Source organism: Budorcas taxicolor, chromosome 22 (assembly GCF_023091745.1).
Source record: "Budorcas taxicolor isolate Tak-1 chromosome 22, Takin1.1, whole genome shotgun sequence".
Taxonomy (NCBI): domain Eukaryota; kingdom Metazoa; phylum Chordata; class Mammalia; order Artiodactyla; family Bovidae; genus Budorcas; species Budorcas taxicolor.
Genome location: NC_068931.1, coordinates 51,037,480 through 51,053,359, shown reverse-complemented (window position 1 = coordinate 51,053,359; position 15,880 = coordinate 51,037,480). Strand labels below are relative to the sequence as shown.

Genomic DNA, 15,880 nt, shown 5'->3' with positions numbered 1-15,880 from the left:
TTAAGAAACTGAATTAACAGGACTGACATGTATACACTATTTTATATAAAATATATAATAAGTACTTACTGTTCAGCACAGGGAACTCTATTCAATACTTTGTAATGATCTATATGGGAAAAGAATCTAAAAGAGAGTGTATATATGTATAACTGATTCACTTTGCTCTATAGCAGAAACATGACACTGTAAATCAACTATACTCCAATAAACAGTAAACAAAAACAAACAAAGAAACTTAATTCCCCAAAACTGAATATATATATTTAGATGGAGCTAAGGTCTAGACTAACTGTTTTCCTTCTACATGAATATTCCGGGCATTTGAAAGCACTGTGGAAAGCAAAAGATTCTTCACAGTCTCCCCCATGCAGGATGTCAGGCTCATTCCCCATGCACCAAAGTTCCTCCCACTAACTTCCACAACATCTCTTAAAGAACAGCTGCTGTTGTTCAGTCCTTTAGTCATGTCCAACTCTTTGTGACCCCAAGGACGGCAGCACGCCAGGCTTCCCTGTCCTTCATCATCTCCTGGAGTTTGCTCAAATTCATGTCCATTCAACCATGTCATCTTCTGTCACCCCCTTCTCCTGCCCTCAATCTTTCTCAACATCAGGGTCTTTTAAAATGAGTCAGGTTTTTGCATCAGGTGGCCGAAGTGTTGGGAGTTTCAGTTATTTACTCCACTGAGAACGACTGACAGAGAATCCAAACATATCATTATACTAAGTAACAGATGCCTAAAAGAGGTAGAAATTAAAGTGATCTGGAAATAGGAAAGCATGGAAAATCCACAAGTTAGCTAAGTCTTAGCATGATGTATCAGTCAGGCAAGACCAGTATATGTCACACTGACAACCAACTTCCTCAAATCAGCAGCTTAAAACAAAGCTTTGTTTTCTGCATAAACTAAATGTCAATCACAAATATATGTCCAGAATAGCAATGTTCATCACTGCTCCTTGTCATCTCTCACGGATTAGGCTAAGAAAGCTCCATTTCTACATATGCTCTTAAATGACAGGGGGAAAGGTCAGCTCAGTTCAGTTCAGTCGCTCAGTCATGTCTAACTCTTTGCGACCCCATGGACTGCAGCATGCCAGGCCTCCCTGTCCATCATCAACTCCCGGAGTTCACCCAAACTCATGTCCATTGAGTCGGTGATGCCATCCAACCATCTCATTCTCTGTCGTCCCCCTTTCCTCCCGCCTCCAATCTTTCCCAGCATCAGGGTCTTTTCCAGTGAGTCGGTTCTTCACATCAGGTGCCCAGAGTATTGGAGTTTCAGCTTCAGCATCAGTCCTTCCAATGAATATTCAGGGCTGATTTCCTTTAGGATGGACTGGTTGGATCTCCTTGCAGTCCAAGGGACTCTCAAGAGTCTTCAACACCACAGTTCAAAAGCATCAATTCTTCAGCGCTCAGCTTTCTTTATAGTCCAACTCTCACATCTATACATGACTACTGGAAAAACCATAGCCTTGACTAAATGGACCTTTGTTGGCAAAGTAATGTCTCTGCTTTTTAATATGTTGTCTAGGTTGTTTATAACTTTTCTTCCAAGGAGTAAGCATCTTTTAATTTCAAGGCTGCAGTCACCATCTGCAGTGATTTTTGGAGCCCCAAAACATAAAGTCACTGTTTCCCCATCTATTTTCCATGAAATGATGGAACCAGATACCATAATCTTAGTTTTCTGAATGTTGAGCTTTAAGCCAACTTTTTCACTCACCTCTTTCACTTTTATCAAGAGGTTCTTTAGTTCTTCTTCACTTTCTGCCATAAGGGTGGTGTCACCTGCATACCTGAGGTTATTGATATTTCTCCTAGCAATCTTGATTCCAGCTTGCACTTCATCCAGCCCAGCGTTTCTCATGATGTACTCTTCATGTAAGTTAAAAAAGCAGGAGGAAAGACAGGATAACTCATACTCTGGCTTTTAAAGGCTGACTATCACTTCTGCTCACACTTGATAGCCAGTCATATGGCCATGCCAGTGCTTCTCAACCAGAGCAACTCTGTCCTTCCAGGAACATTTGGAAATGTCTAGAGACATTTTTGATTGCTACAACTGGAATGGGGGAGGTGGGGCAGTGGCGGTGGTGGAAGGCAGAATACTACTGGGTATCTACTGGGTCAAGACCGGGGCTACTGCTAAACATCGTGCAATGCACAGTACAGTGCCCCATATCAGAAATTTACCAAGCCCAAAATGTCAATAGTGCCGAAGCTGACAAGCCCAGGACCAAGGCTAATTTCAAGGTTGGGGAGGGAGATAGAGAGAAGTACAATATTACCAGGCACCAGAAGAGCCATGAGAATATTGACGGAATAGTACTACCACATGTGAATAAGAATTTCCCAGGCTGAAGGAAAATCATAGGAAAAAGCAGAGGGACAGGAGTGTAGATGTTTCCCCTTGAGCAGGTTTATGGTAGAAGCGTAGGGGGAGGAGAAACAGCACTGGATCTGCATTAGAAAGAAAACCTTGTGACAGCAAGAAGAGAGCTCTGCAAAGAGGAAAAGAACACCAGTTAGGAGACAGTGATGAGTGTGCCCAGACTAGAGGCATGGGCAATGGAAACCAGAAGGAAACTTCTAGGCAGAACAGGACACTTCTAGGCAGGACACTTTTAGGCAGAGAATTTTTTTAGTCAACTACATACAAGGAGTGAAAAGAAGAAACAGTCAAAAGATGGCCCATTTCCTAGATAGGTTTACTGAAAGATGAAGAAAGAATAAAAGATTTAAAAGTGGTTAAGTAACAAAATCAGCTTTAAATATGCTGTATTAACACCCCATTAAAGATGTTAAGCCTACGTGACAGTCTCTAACACAGAGATACTAGATAAAGTGACGGTAACAGAACAACAATCCCACTGCAATGGGGTAATTAATGGGAAGCAGGAAGTCAGCAAATGGGAGAGGTCTGTTCTTACACCCACCTATTTTGTGTTTTGTCCCTAGCCTTGCTGTTAAACATAAGGTGCCACCTGAAGTTGACCATAGACCTAAAAGCAACTCCATGAAGTATAAAGCCACAATAATTAAAATACTCAGTAAAATTGAACAGGCTGAGTGCTGCCTGGAGAGGCTCTCATGGAGATTCATGAACTGTAATTAATGAATGCTGCCATTTTTAAATTTCTCAGATGTCTGTTTACTTTTGGATGATTACATTTGTAAAACAAACACAGAGGCATATTTTCCAGAAGTTATACATATCTTAGTCAAGGATCAAGTATGGGAATATTTGAGAAACTGCTTAAGTTTAACAAGGGAAAAAAAAAAAAAACAGCCTAGCCTGGTGAAGTATCATTAGAAAGAATTCTAAGCAGGCATGCACCAGGGGTGGGGCAAGCTTAATTCAATTACCTGAAGACACAAGCTACCTGAAGCACAAGTTACAGCCTAGACTGAGCCTCATCAAAATGAGGGCAGCAGGAGGAAAACCTCCAAGAGTACAAGGAATTATATGCACAGTACTAACTGGCTCAGAAGGTAAAGAATCTGCCTGCAATGCAGGAGACCCAGGTTCAATCCTTGCATTGGGAAGATCCCCTGGAAAAGGGCATGGGAACCCATTCCAGTATTCTTGCCTGGAAAAATCCCATGGACAGAGGAACCTGGCAGGCTACAGTCCGTGGGTCACAAAGAGTTGGACACAACTGAGTGACTAACATTTTTCAATTATAAAGATTTAAGATAAGAATAATACAAAGAAACAAAAAGAACATTTTTTGTGATAACTTTTAAGATGAACTACAAGGGACAAATTTTAAAATGTTTGCTGTTCACTCTCTGGGCTTAGATTTAAATGTCATACTGGTGTACCGATTTTCTAAATAATTTAATAAATAATCTTATTGTAAAATTAATTTTTCTGACTGAATATATTAAAGGTCGCTAAAAGAAGAATCAACAAACTCCTCTAGTTGACATGTTTTTTGTCTGCCAGCATGTATTTTCCCTTCTCTAACAGTACTCTGATTTCCCAAGGAGAATCTACCTGGGCAGGTGGGATAATGCCACTTCTGCCTAACCAGAGTCATCTCCATGGCATATCAGCTGTTTCAAAAATGGGAGAGGACCCAAGTCAGGCTAACGACAGCCCTAGGACTTGTGTTGGAACCACAGACAGAAAAAAGAAAAAAAGGCCTTTCTTTGCTGGACCTGAACTTGAAACTGGGAGTAGTCAGTCTGGAGCCCGCCTGCCTGCTACGTCACTGCAGTCATGTCTGAATCTTTGAAACCACACAGAATGTAACCCACCAGGCTCCTCTGTCCTTGGGATTCTCCAGGCAAGAATACTGGAGCGGGTTTCCATTTCCTACTCCAGGGGATCTTCTCAATCCAGGGATCAAACCCACGTTTCTTATGTCTCCTGCACTGGCTGGTGGACTCCTTACCACTAGCACCACCTGGGACCCTGCCTGAGACTTAGACTAACAAAAAGGGAAGCACAGCCAGAAGACAGAATCCTCGTGATGCTGGCTCCTTGTGACTCCAGATCCAGCACTCTGAGCCCAGCTCTGATTCCAGACCAAATCAATGAATTCCCTTTTCACTTGACTGCAACGTATTTCCCAAATTAAGTGAACAAAAACTGACTTAATTGAGGACCTACTGTATAGCACAGAAAACTATACTCAATATTTTATGATAATTTATAAGGGAAAAAGACCTGAAAAAACATATATGTATCTGAATCACTGCGTTGTACACTTGAAACTAACACGATATTGTAAATCAACTCTATGCTTCAATTTTCTTTAAAGCTGAGTTAATAACATTCTCAGAGATAAGAGTAATATAATACAAACCACATATATCAACAATAATAAACAATAATTTTGTCAGTAACACAGATAACGAGTTACTTTAAAATAGCAGTTGCCACACTGGTCTCCAGTCCACTTACTTATATACTTAATTATTGAGAATTCCAAACAACCTTTGTTTACGTGAGTTATATCTATTAATATTTACCATATCACAAATTAAAAATGTTTACTCTATCCAATTAACTTAATAAACCCATTACATATTAATATAAATTTTATGAAAAGTATTTTCTAAAACAAAAAAGTCAATATTCAGAATGACATCATTTTTGTTTTTGCAAATTTCTTTAATGTCTAGCTTAAGAGAAGACAGCTGGATTCTCATAAGTGCTACTGCATTCAATCCACTGTGATGTTTAATGTTTATGAAGAAAAAACACCTCACACAGATAAGTAATTGGAAAAGACAGGAATATTTTAATAGCCCTTTTAGATAATGATGGCTGTTCATCTTTTATTCAACGCAAAATGCAACAAATGGCAATTCCTAAAAGTTAGTTGCAATGTGGAATCTGAAACTGTTATCAATGGAACTTCTTGGCTCTGTTACACAAAAATCCACTGGTCCATATTACACTTTGATTGGCTCTCCTATGCACACATGATTTGTAACATCATGCATTGGTCATCTAGAAAAACACTGGTTCAATGAGTTATACAGACCTTCCCAGGGTTGACACATTTCTTATAGAATGTATTTTTCTAAAATCACATTCCTAAATATCACCACCATCAGAAAAATCTTTAAGTACGGGGACGCTGGCAAGCCCACGGTGACAGGTACACGTTTTCCAGAAATCTAATTTTCACTTGAAAGACTAGATTCTTATCACTGGTAGCAACCAGTTATTATCCTTGAATGGCAGGTTCATTTCACTCACTTTCAAGGAAAACGCCTGCCAAATATCCAAGTCTAAGTAATGACAGTTTATTATTCTTTTAAGTAAAAATAAAAGTGGTGTTCCATTTAAAACGCGGCAAGTGGTTTTCCTAGAGATGAACTTTGTACATAGATGTGCAGAAAAACTTTATGCACACCTCAATTTTTAAAATATTTATTTATTTATAGTTGGTATTTAGTGGCTAAGTTATGTCTGACTGTTTGCGACCCCATGGACTGTAGCCCCACCAGGCTCCTGTGTCCGTGGGATTTCTCCAGTAAGAATACTGGAGTGGGTTGCCATTTCCTTCTCCTGGGGATCTTTCCCACCCAGGGATCGAACTCTATGGTCTCCTGCATTGGAAGGCGGATTCTTTATCACTGACCCACCAGGGAAGCCCAATTTATTTATTAGCTTATTTAACACTTATTTGGCTGTGTTGGGTCTTAGTTGCGGCATGCAGGTGAACAGACTCGTGGCGCATGGGCTCAGCAGCCACAGCAGGAGGGTTTTACTTGCTCTGTGCACAGCACGCAGCACGCTGGATCTTAGTTTCCTGTCCAGGGAATCGAACCCATGTCCCCTGCACTTCAAGGCAAATTTTTAACCACTGGACCACCAGGGAAGTCTCCACACATTTATTTAATCATACTAAAAAGACATGCACTCCAGGGTAGAGATTTTAAAGATTAAAACATTTTACTGCTTTACCAAGGAAATTTTTCAGTGAAATTCACATTTTTTTTCAAATGCTTAACATGTGTTTGGTACCACTGCCTTGATTCAAACTAAGGTGCCAGCAGTTTACCCACCACTGCTTCCTCATCCTCAGTGCAAATGCCAACACAGCAACAGTGCCCATAATGTCTGTTTTATTATAAGAATGATTCTGGCTTCATGAACCCCTAGAAGGGACATGGGGATCCCCAGGAGTCTGTCAATCACACTTTGGAAAACACTGTTTTAAAAGACTGTAAAGTAGGGTGGATTTTAATAACTGGAAACTGAAAAATACATTTCATAAAACCTCATAATTGAAGACTATCAAGTCATCAAGCTTATTCTTTCAAAGAGGGGCTATACCAGAATTCCCCCGCAGGTCACACCAGCCCCACTAAATCTATACTGAGTGGAGCCCTAACTTTAAAAGCACCAAGAGTCTGAGGTGCTATCAATTTCACAAAGCACTGATGTAGTCTGTACCAGTCTACATGCTTCACTTTACAAATTACCAGAAAGACAGTGGAACAAACTGCAATGTCACAGATATATGAAACTATTAAAAAGACTAATTACATAGAAATTGTGCCGTTTTTATTATTAGCCAGCTGCTTGATTTCAACATCTGTACACATAAAATTCTCCCTTCAACTAGTTTTGGTAGACCTGTATGACACAGATGCACGGAGTGTTACTTTAAACAGTAATTCCTCTGTATCTCATCACATTAAGCACTACTTTCAGTTGTCCTCTCAGCAGATGATTCAATTATTACAATGACTGGCCACCTACTGATATCAAATGCTCCAGAATTCACTAGTGAAAACCACAGATAAATAACCTTAACCCAGTCTTACATTCAGAAATACATTTTGAAAAATGTAAAAGATCTGAATTACACACATTCATCTACATTAAGATTAAAAAATATTATACCTTACTCATACCAAAGACAAATATTCAGTAGAAGTCCTTTTTTTTTTTAAACATCCTTTTAAAACATCCTTTAAAAGTCCTTTTTTTTTTTTTTTAAGAAGATTTGCATTCTAAACACACAGATTGGGGTTTGACGAATTTTAAGTAAATTACTCCAGTGCATCAAGGACTGCAAAATAAAGCTTATACTGCATCAAAACAAATGAAGCAATAAAGATAAGCATACTAACATATCCAAATGCTTTAAAATCAAGAGGTTCTTTTTATTATTATTTTTTTAAACAGTACAGATTCCCATGCCTCCTCCACTCCATTCTCATCCTGAATCGGTGTGTTTGGGGGATGGGACGTACAGAGGGGACAAAGAATATTCTGTTTTATTTTTTTAAATAGCTTGTCCAGATGCAACTACTGGTAAACCAGCACTTGTGAACTACTTCAGGTAATGTAAATGGAAAACTGACCATGCTCTCCTGGATGATCTCTAAAGAACTGCTAATGGGGCTTCCCTGATGGCCCAGTGGTTAAGTAAGAATCCACCTTGCAATGCAGGGAACACTGGTTTGACCCATGATGCAGGAAGATCCCACATGGGCACCACTGCTACCGAAGCCCACGCCTAGAGCCTGAGCTCAGCCACAAGAGGAGCCCCGGCCACGAGAAGCCCTTGCACTGCAACCAGAGAAGGCCTGGGCCCTGCAACAAAGACCCAGCGCAGCCAAAACTAAATAATTCATTTTTAAAAGAAGAACAAGTTGGGCTTGTTGAACAAACGTCTCATAGTGTGTAAGTTAACCTCTGACAGTAAAATCTAACTCAATGCAACTCGATTCTCAGGAACCAATGAAGTGACCAGTTAATTGTTGCCAACAAAATGCGATGGTTTCCAAACAGATCAACCCCCTATGAAGACCAAATTCCCACTGGGAGTTTAGATGCAAAGTTCAGCACCTAACCCAAGTCATTAGTCTTTAAAAGGAGCCCAAGTAAGCATTTTAGAATATGTTAAAATATCAACTTCCTATTTAGGATAGAAATGATAAACCAACTTCTCAGCAGGGGAAATACAGCTTCCTAAAACTTGATACCAGACAACTCAAATGAACTGTGAAATGAAGAAAGGTTCAAACAGGAGACAGAGGGACAGACTTGGAAGCGAAAGAAATATGGCAATACCTTCAAGGAACCATGTGATTGTGTATATCACTGTATTAAAGAATATAAAGGTGACACAGTGAAACAGTTAAAAAATTCAAAAAAGAAGTCAGAGGACCCTATAGCTCAACCATTTTGGAACTCTGATCTGGCTGCACCCCAAGCCAACTGAGTCACAATTTCTGGAAGTGCGATCCAGCCATCAGTATTTTGCGCAACTCCCCAAGAGATTTCAAAACACAACCAAGGTTGAGAATCACTGCCTTAAACCTTGAGAGTAAAAAACAACAACAACAACAACAAAAAGATGACCCCCACACAGTAACAAGTTTTCCAAAATGCAAACAATTCTCATTTAAAATGTAAATAATGAAGTATAGACTTTAAATTTAAAGGTATTTAGAATTATCACTTTTAAATTAAGATGTAAAAACAGACTCTACAGTATGTAGTAGCTATCTGACCTACATAATTTGCAGTAGTAAATAATCAAAACTTAAGTTACAAGATTCTAATGATCTACCATCTCAGTTCTACATAGGTAAGTGCTACCCTAGTTTTTATCCACTCTCATGGTTAAAACAAATTTTCCTGGATGCCAAGTACACCACGTAATAGTGTCAAGGTGACACAACCTAAAATACTTTGTTCCTGAGAAGCTGGAATTTAGCCACATTTCCTATCACCAAAATTACACATTTTAGGATGAGGGGGAAAAAAATCCAAAAATTCTAAATATGACTCATTACTAAGCATATGTTTTGGCATATTATCTATGCTAACAGTACTGAAAGTTGCTCAAATGAATAATATCCAGACATATTTGTCAACCGCTTGAATTTCTCTTTTTTGATTTTTTTAAATTTCTCTTTTTAAAATAATTAAATCTTCATCAACTGTGGAGCAAAAAATTCAAAATTTAATAATTTAACAAAATGGTATTAAATTCTGGGTTAGGTTTATCTAACTCCTTTAATTTTGGTGTAGAAAACTATGAAATCAATTGAAACCATTTCCATCAGATTAGTTTTACACATAATAGTCACTTTTAATCATCACTAAAACAAAACAAAAATTTCTGCCTAACTACATAATCTTGTAGGGTACAAAAATAAAGGAAATCCAAACATGTACAAAGAGCACTGAAATGACTAACATGTTCACTGAATGAAAAAAACTGGGAAAAAAAAAAAAAGAAGCATAAGCTAGAGGGGGACACAATAGAACTAAGTTTACACATAAGAAAAATGTATGTTCTCACCAAAATGGACAAAATTTTAGATGAGACTAAATATGCATTTTACATATAATGAGGCAGATCCTATAGGGTTAATTGCCCTAGTAGAGGCTTCAGCAATTCACAGCTCAATTAGAATAGTGTCTAATGATGTTACTATAACACCAGCTCAATCAGGAAAAAAAAAAAAAAAGACTTCCAAGCCAGAGAGCTGGAGTGTGACTGGACAGCATAAATTAGTTCAACACTTGGGCGGGGGTCCGGGGTGGAGGGGAGGATCCGAAGGGGAATGCAGAAAAATAAATTCACACACAAATGGTGAAACAGTTCAACTAAAATGTAGCTTAAGAAAGTGAAGCACAGTTTTTATAAGACTTGCTGCTTCCCAGTATAAGCAGAATTGCTTCGAACAGCAAAGCCATCGAAAACAGTCAATGATGCATATAAAACTTATTTCAAAAAACTTCACAGTGACTTTCTCAGCACAGGTTTTCATTAAATCTGAAACCGACTTGCAGTTTTTTCTAAGCTTAAGATATACAACTGAGGAACTTAACTAAACAAAGAAGTTTCTACATAGGCACTTAATTAAAAAATTAAGATGCAATACCTCTTTAAAGCAAGTTCCCCCCAAAACCTGGAAAGCAAAGAAAAAGCCACTTCTATTAACAGACTCAAAAAATCTTGTATCAATTTTCTCTAGAAAGAGTTTTAGTTTTAACTCCAACAACTTAAACCTACATAATTCATCACCACCCTTAGACCTAAACAGACTTCAAATTTTAAACTCCTGGCCTACCTGTATTATATTTGTACTGTAACAAACCCATTTAAGAAAGTAAAATCGTAACATTAAGGAAGAAACATTAATTTAAAAAATCATACTTTAAGATGGTAATGATATCAATCATTTACAACTTGAAATGTCAAATACTACTCATATCTGAACCTTCCAAAAGAGAAAATAAATCCTTTGGCAGAAAAAGAAAAGCTGCACACTAGCACTCCCCAAGCTGAAATAAATTTGGTCTAAGTACAACATAGCAAAGACAACGTATGAAAACGGCAATAAAAATTTACTGAAATGCAATGGACTAAACCTAGTAAAGTTCGTAAACGTATTTATTTCTGTATTTTCTATTAGGACTAAATAGTTACTGCCAGAAAAAGTACTGAACCTACTTTTTAAACACCCTGAGACTGAAAGGATGCTAAGTCTTGCAAAAGTCAAAGGTTGTTAAAATCAGCGAAGACAATGTGCTTTTAGAAAGTCAATTCAGACTAATTTAAATGACTCCCCATTATATTTACAATTTCTAAATAAACTAGCAGTTTCACCTTAAACTACAGCCCCAAAACTAAAGGCATCAAGAAACTAAATTCAAAATAAACTATTTGGAAACAGGCAAATATACTTATTTTCAAAAATTTTACTACGGTTTTCAAGGGGGAAATATTAATAATCATTAATTTTCAGTAGAGTTTTTTTTTTAACCTCTCTATATTGCACTCCCCCCCCCAAAAAAAAATCTTTCAAGTTAACGAAACACACCCACTTCTTCGAAAATCTCAAATTCAGCTTGAGAAATTACAAGAGCAGTTTGGGGCTTGAGATGGAGCCACCGCCCTGCACAGCCGACACCGATTTCACGCTCAGTACTTGCAGTCGGAGCAATAAAATAAGTTGACTCTTATTTTTCATTACGAGTGCGGGGCGGGGGGCTGGAGGCGGCCTGGTCAGTTAGGTGTTAATGATGTTTCCTGCACACCGCCGTCACCCACGGTACTCAAAAAAGTAAAGTCAACAAACCAAAGCCAGAAACACGAACTGGAGTGACACAACCAGGAAGAGAAAATAAGGGACAAAGAGGAAAAAAAAAAAACTGCTCGAGAAAAGAAATGAAGAGAGACCATTCACAACTTTCATTCAGACCGAAGGCAGCCCGCTCCCGCCGGGGCCGACACGCTCCGCCGTGAGGGACGGGGGAGCTACCTCAGAACAACAAAGAGTGGCGACGGCCGCGGCAGCACGCCCAGCGCGGGCTCCACTCGGTTCCGCCGCGGACCCCGCGGGCAGCCCGGGGCCGCAGGACCGACTCCGGAGCCCGAGAGACGCGAGGCGCCGCGGCCCGGCCCGGCCCGTCAGGCGGCCGCGCCGGTTCTCCGGGCCGGGCCCGCCGGCTTCCCGCGCGCGCTCCCCGCCGCCGCCCGGAGCCCGCCCCGGGGCGGGGAAGCCGCGGGCGGGGGCGCGCGGGCCGGGCACGGGAGAAGGGGAGGGGGACATGGCGCGTTACCTGGGCCCGGGCGACGGCGAGGGGCTTCCGCTCTCCCGCCGCGGCTCGTCCCTCCGCCCGGCGGGCGTCGGCGCGCTCCTCGCCCCCCGCCCCGAGGCGTCCGGGCCAGGCCGCCCGCTCCTCGGGGCCGCGCCGCTGCCCGCGCGGGCCGGGCCGCCTCCGAGCTCCCGGGCCGCCCCGCGGCAGGGCCGGGGCAGGGGGGTTGCCCCTCTCGCGGGGCGCCCGGCTCCCCTCACCCGCTCCTGCCCCCTTGGGCGGCCGCGGAGCCGAGGAGAGGGCGGGAAGGGGGCCTCCGGCGGACAGCGGGCGGCTGCGAACGCCGGCTCCGCCACTCGAGCCGCTCCGTTACCGCAGCGGCGGCGGCGGCGACGACGACCAGGGCCGTGTTGTTGCTGCCAACTTGTCGGGAGGACACTGAGCATGCGCGCGCGGAGACCACATCCGGGTAATTTCAGGGTTTGGCCCTCTTCTCCCCACCCTGCCCCCCTCCCCGCGCTGCTTTCCTTTCTCTCGCTGCCCCCGCCGGAGGGACGGGAGGGTCGCTCTGCGCAGGCGCCCGCGGGCCAGCGCCGGCGGCGGGGAGCTCCGAATCCCGGCCTGGTCCCGGGCCCGGGCGGAGTGCGCTGCCCCCAAAGATCCGGGGAGCGGCTGCTCCGTGGGCGTCCCTTTGCCACAAAGTACCCAAACAGCGCCAGAGAGCTCGGCGTGTTAGTGGGTGTCTAGTAAGTTTATAAACAACGATCAGGCGGGCCTCTTTTTTTGTTGTTGTTGTTGTTTTTGTTTTTTGAGGACCTGCGTGGCCGCAAAAAAAAAAAAAAGAGACTTTTTAACAGCTTGCTTTGGGGAGAACGTAGCCGTAGCGGGTTATTTGGGAAAGAAACTGGGGTGACCGTACCTTCCCTCTCCGCCATTCCTGGGTCCCTGGATCCAGAGGTGTTTAAGCTCACGAGATGCCTTCTTAGGTTGAGCAGGACAGCTATGGAACCACAGATTTGAGAGCCTGAACAGGTATTGTAGTTCCTGAATGGTTCCTGTTGGAAGAGGTTTAGGCGGAACCTCGGAGTTGGAAGGGACTTTCGGGGTCCTACAGCACACCTGTTAAGTAGGTTACCTGCTGGGTAAAGGAAAGGTGCAAACTCCACTTTTGACCTTATATTTGTGTCATTTGGGCTTCCCTGTGGCTCAGATGTTAAAGCATCTGCCCGCAATGCGGGAGACCTGGGTTCGATCCCTGGGTCGGGAAGATCCCCTGGAAAAGGCAATGGTAACCTACTTCACTATTCTTGGGACGGAGGAGCTTGGTGGGCTACAGTCCATGGGGTCACAAAGAGTCAGACACGACTGAGCGACTTCACTTTCACTTTCTTTCACTTTGTGTTATTTGAAAAATTTACAAGATGAATGCATTTCCTCAATGTTTTTAAAGTTTCAGAAAACACATACTATATACATATTTTTTTTCTCACCAACCAGGAAATATTTCTGTTGGGGGTCCCACCAAGATTACTATGGGAAGGTTCTAAAGTCACTTCTTAAGTCTTGTCGCTCAGAATCTGTCTTCTCCCCCAACTAGGTTTTACTCCCTGGGTCCTAACCCCATCCTGTGTTCTTTCCTTTTCTGCCCAACAGCCTCTAAAACTGTCATGTGCAAACTGGTGTTCCCTGGGCTTTATGAAGATTTTCCAAGACCAGCTTTAAGGTGTCCATTTCCAGATGCCTCACCAGCATGTGTTCTATGATCTAAAACTGCTCAGCTTGGGACTTCCCTGGCCATCCAGTGGTTAAGCCTCTAGGACACAGGTTCAATTCCTGGTGAGGGAGCTAAGATCCTGCATGCGACCAGAGTTGTTTTTTTTTTTTTTTTAATTGCTCAGCTTAAGAAAGCACCTGCAGACACAGCATCCCCTTTCAAAACTGTTCAACTCCCACCATATAAACCCAAGTAAAAACTCACCCATTACTCAGACGCATAGATGCAAGATGTAAAAAACCTCTAGGACAATTCAGAGGAACGTTCAGAAATTGGTGTCCTGCTGAAAAGTGACTCAGAACAAGTGGGTTATAAGTTGTACAAGTCAGGTGGCTTCCAGTTCTTTGCTATCAACAAAATTGAAGGAAACTTTACGTGTCTTGATAACAGATCACCATGTGATTCTTGGGCAGTATACTTGGAAAAACTTAGAGAATTGAGTAACATTGCTAAATCTTAACTTCTTCCATTCCTATCTCTAGTAGTTATCTATACACATGCATCTTGTCACCTTTGCCGTACTCTATTGGAAGCAAATCAGTCCCACCCCCATCCAAGGGAAAGAGACCACACGGGGCATGTATTCCTGGAGGCCAGATCCTGCGGGGCCACATTAGAGTCTCTGTTTACTCATGCAAGGGACGGTTCCTATAAGCTCAACCTCCCCAGAATTTCTTCGAATTCCTTTCAGGTCCTGGTTTAAGGGAAACCTGACTTCCCTGGGGCACTGTTTCCCCTTCCCCTCTGAGTAGTAGGTCCTGTTTTTTCAACCGGGAGCCGCCTAGACTGGGCTTGGAGGTGAGGTGAGTGTCCAGCTTGCACCTGTGCAGTGTTTCTAGCCCATCCTCTCTCCTCCTGATTCACCTGCAGCTTTAAATCTTGTCATCCAGTGTCCCTCATCCTTGCTCACATTCCCCCTCATTTTCTCATCATTTGCTGTCATCAGGCCCTCCAACACCATTTCAGTCCTAATATCCGGCAGTTATCCTATAGCATGTATACTCCGATGATCATCCGCCTTCCCTAACCTCTCAGTTCCTTGACCTCTCCTCCGAGGATCTATCCTACCCTCACTGCGCCTCTCATTCCCTTGGCATAATCATGGGAGCCTCGTCAAACTTGGCAACTTTCTTCATCATCACAATTTCAAACACCTCACTCTGAACACTGCCTCCTGTTTCCATATTTCCCTGTAGTACTCTAACTCCAACAGTTCTGCAACCCACTTACCACTCTCTCCCAGCCTTAAAAGTGAATCGCTCAGTCATGACCAACTCTTTGTGACCCCATGGACTATACAGTCCATGAAATTCTCCAGGCCAGAATAGTGGAGTGGGTAGCCGTTCCCTTCTCCAGGGGGTCTTCCCAACCCAGAGATCGAACCCAGGTCTCCCGCATTGCAGGCAGATTCTTTACCAGTTGAGCCAGTCCCATCCTTACCCAACTTAAATTCCTGGCCAGTCATCCCACAGTCACTCTCTTGCACACGCACTCAACCCTCTCCCCTCCTCCCGCCTCATCGTGCTTACTGGGCAAAACCATAGCCCTGATTCAAGCCCGCTTTCCATCTGTTTCATGTCGGCCCTGTGCATCTGAGTGTGACTGAAGAAGAACACAGTCACTAACTGGCTTCACTTTGATTTCATCACCATGAACTGCACGTGGGCCCTTGGTGCTTGCTGCCCAGGAATCCTCCTTCCCTCCTCCGTTCTTCTAGATGTCAGACCTCCTCTGTCCTCCAACCTGTACCCTCTTCTCTCCCATCCTCACTGATTCACGACCTTGCTTCCTATTCCACTGAGAATGTAGAACCCATGAGACAAAAACTTCCATAGAATCTCGCTATCTCATCTACCCATAAACCACATGGTAGCCTCTGTAACCTCTTCTCCACCCTCCCTTCCATTACATAGGTGAATTTTCCATGCTCTGAACTAAAGCTAGTCCCCTGTCTAAAGGCAGGAGACCTCAATATTGTCTTGTTTAATCAAGATTATTACCATGACTCCACCAGTTGTCCCCCCTCCTCTTTTATCAGTGTTTCCGTCTCTACTGGCTGATTC

General features: G+C 42.7%; 1 protein-coding gene across 1 annotated transcript in view; it reads right to left on the bottom strand.

Moving 5' to 3' along the window:
• The window catches only part of SMAD4 (SMAD family member 4), a 51,825-nt gene extending 39,706 nt beyond the window's left edge, over positions 1-12,119 (bottom strand). Inside the window, exon 1 of the mRNA XM_052660261.1 lies at positions 12,068-12,119. The gene's annotated coding sequence lies outside the window, so the exon portion shown is untranslated. The remainder of the gene's footprint in view (positions 1-12,067) is intronic.
• Positions 12,120-15,880: the final 3,761 nt, after the last annotated feature.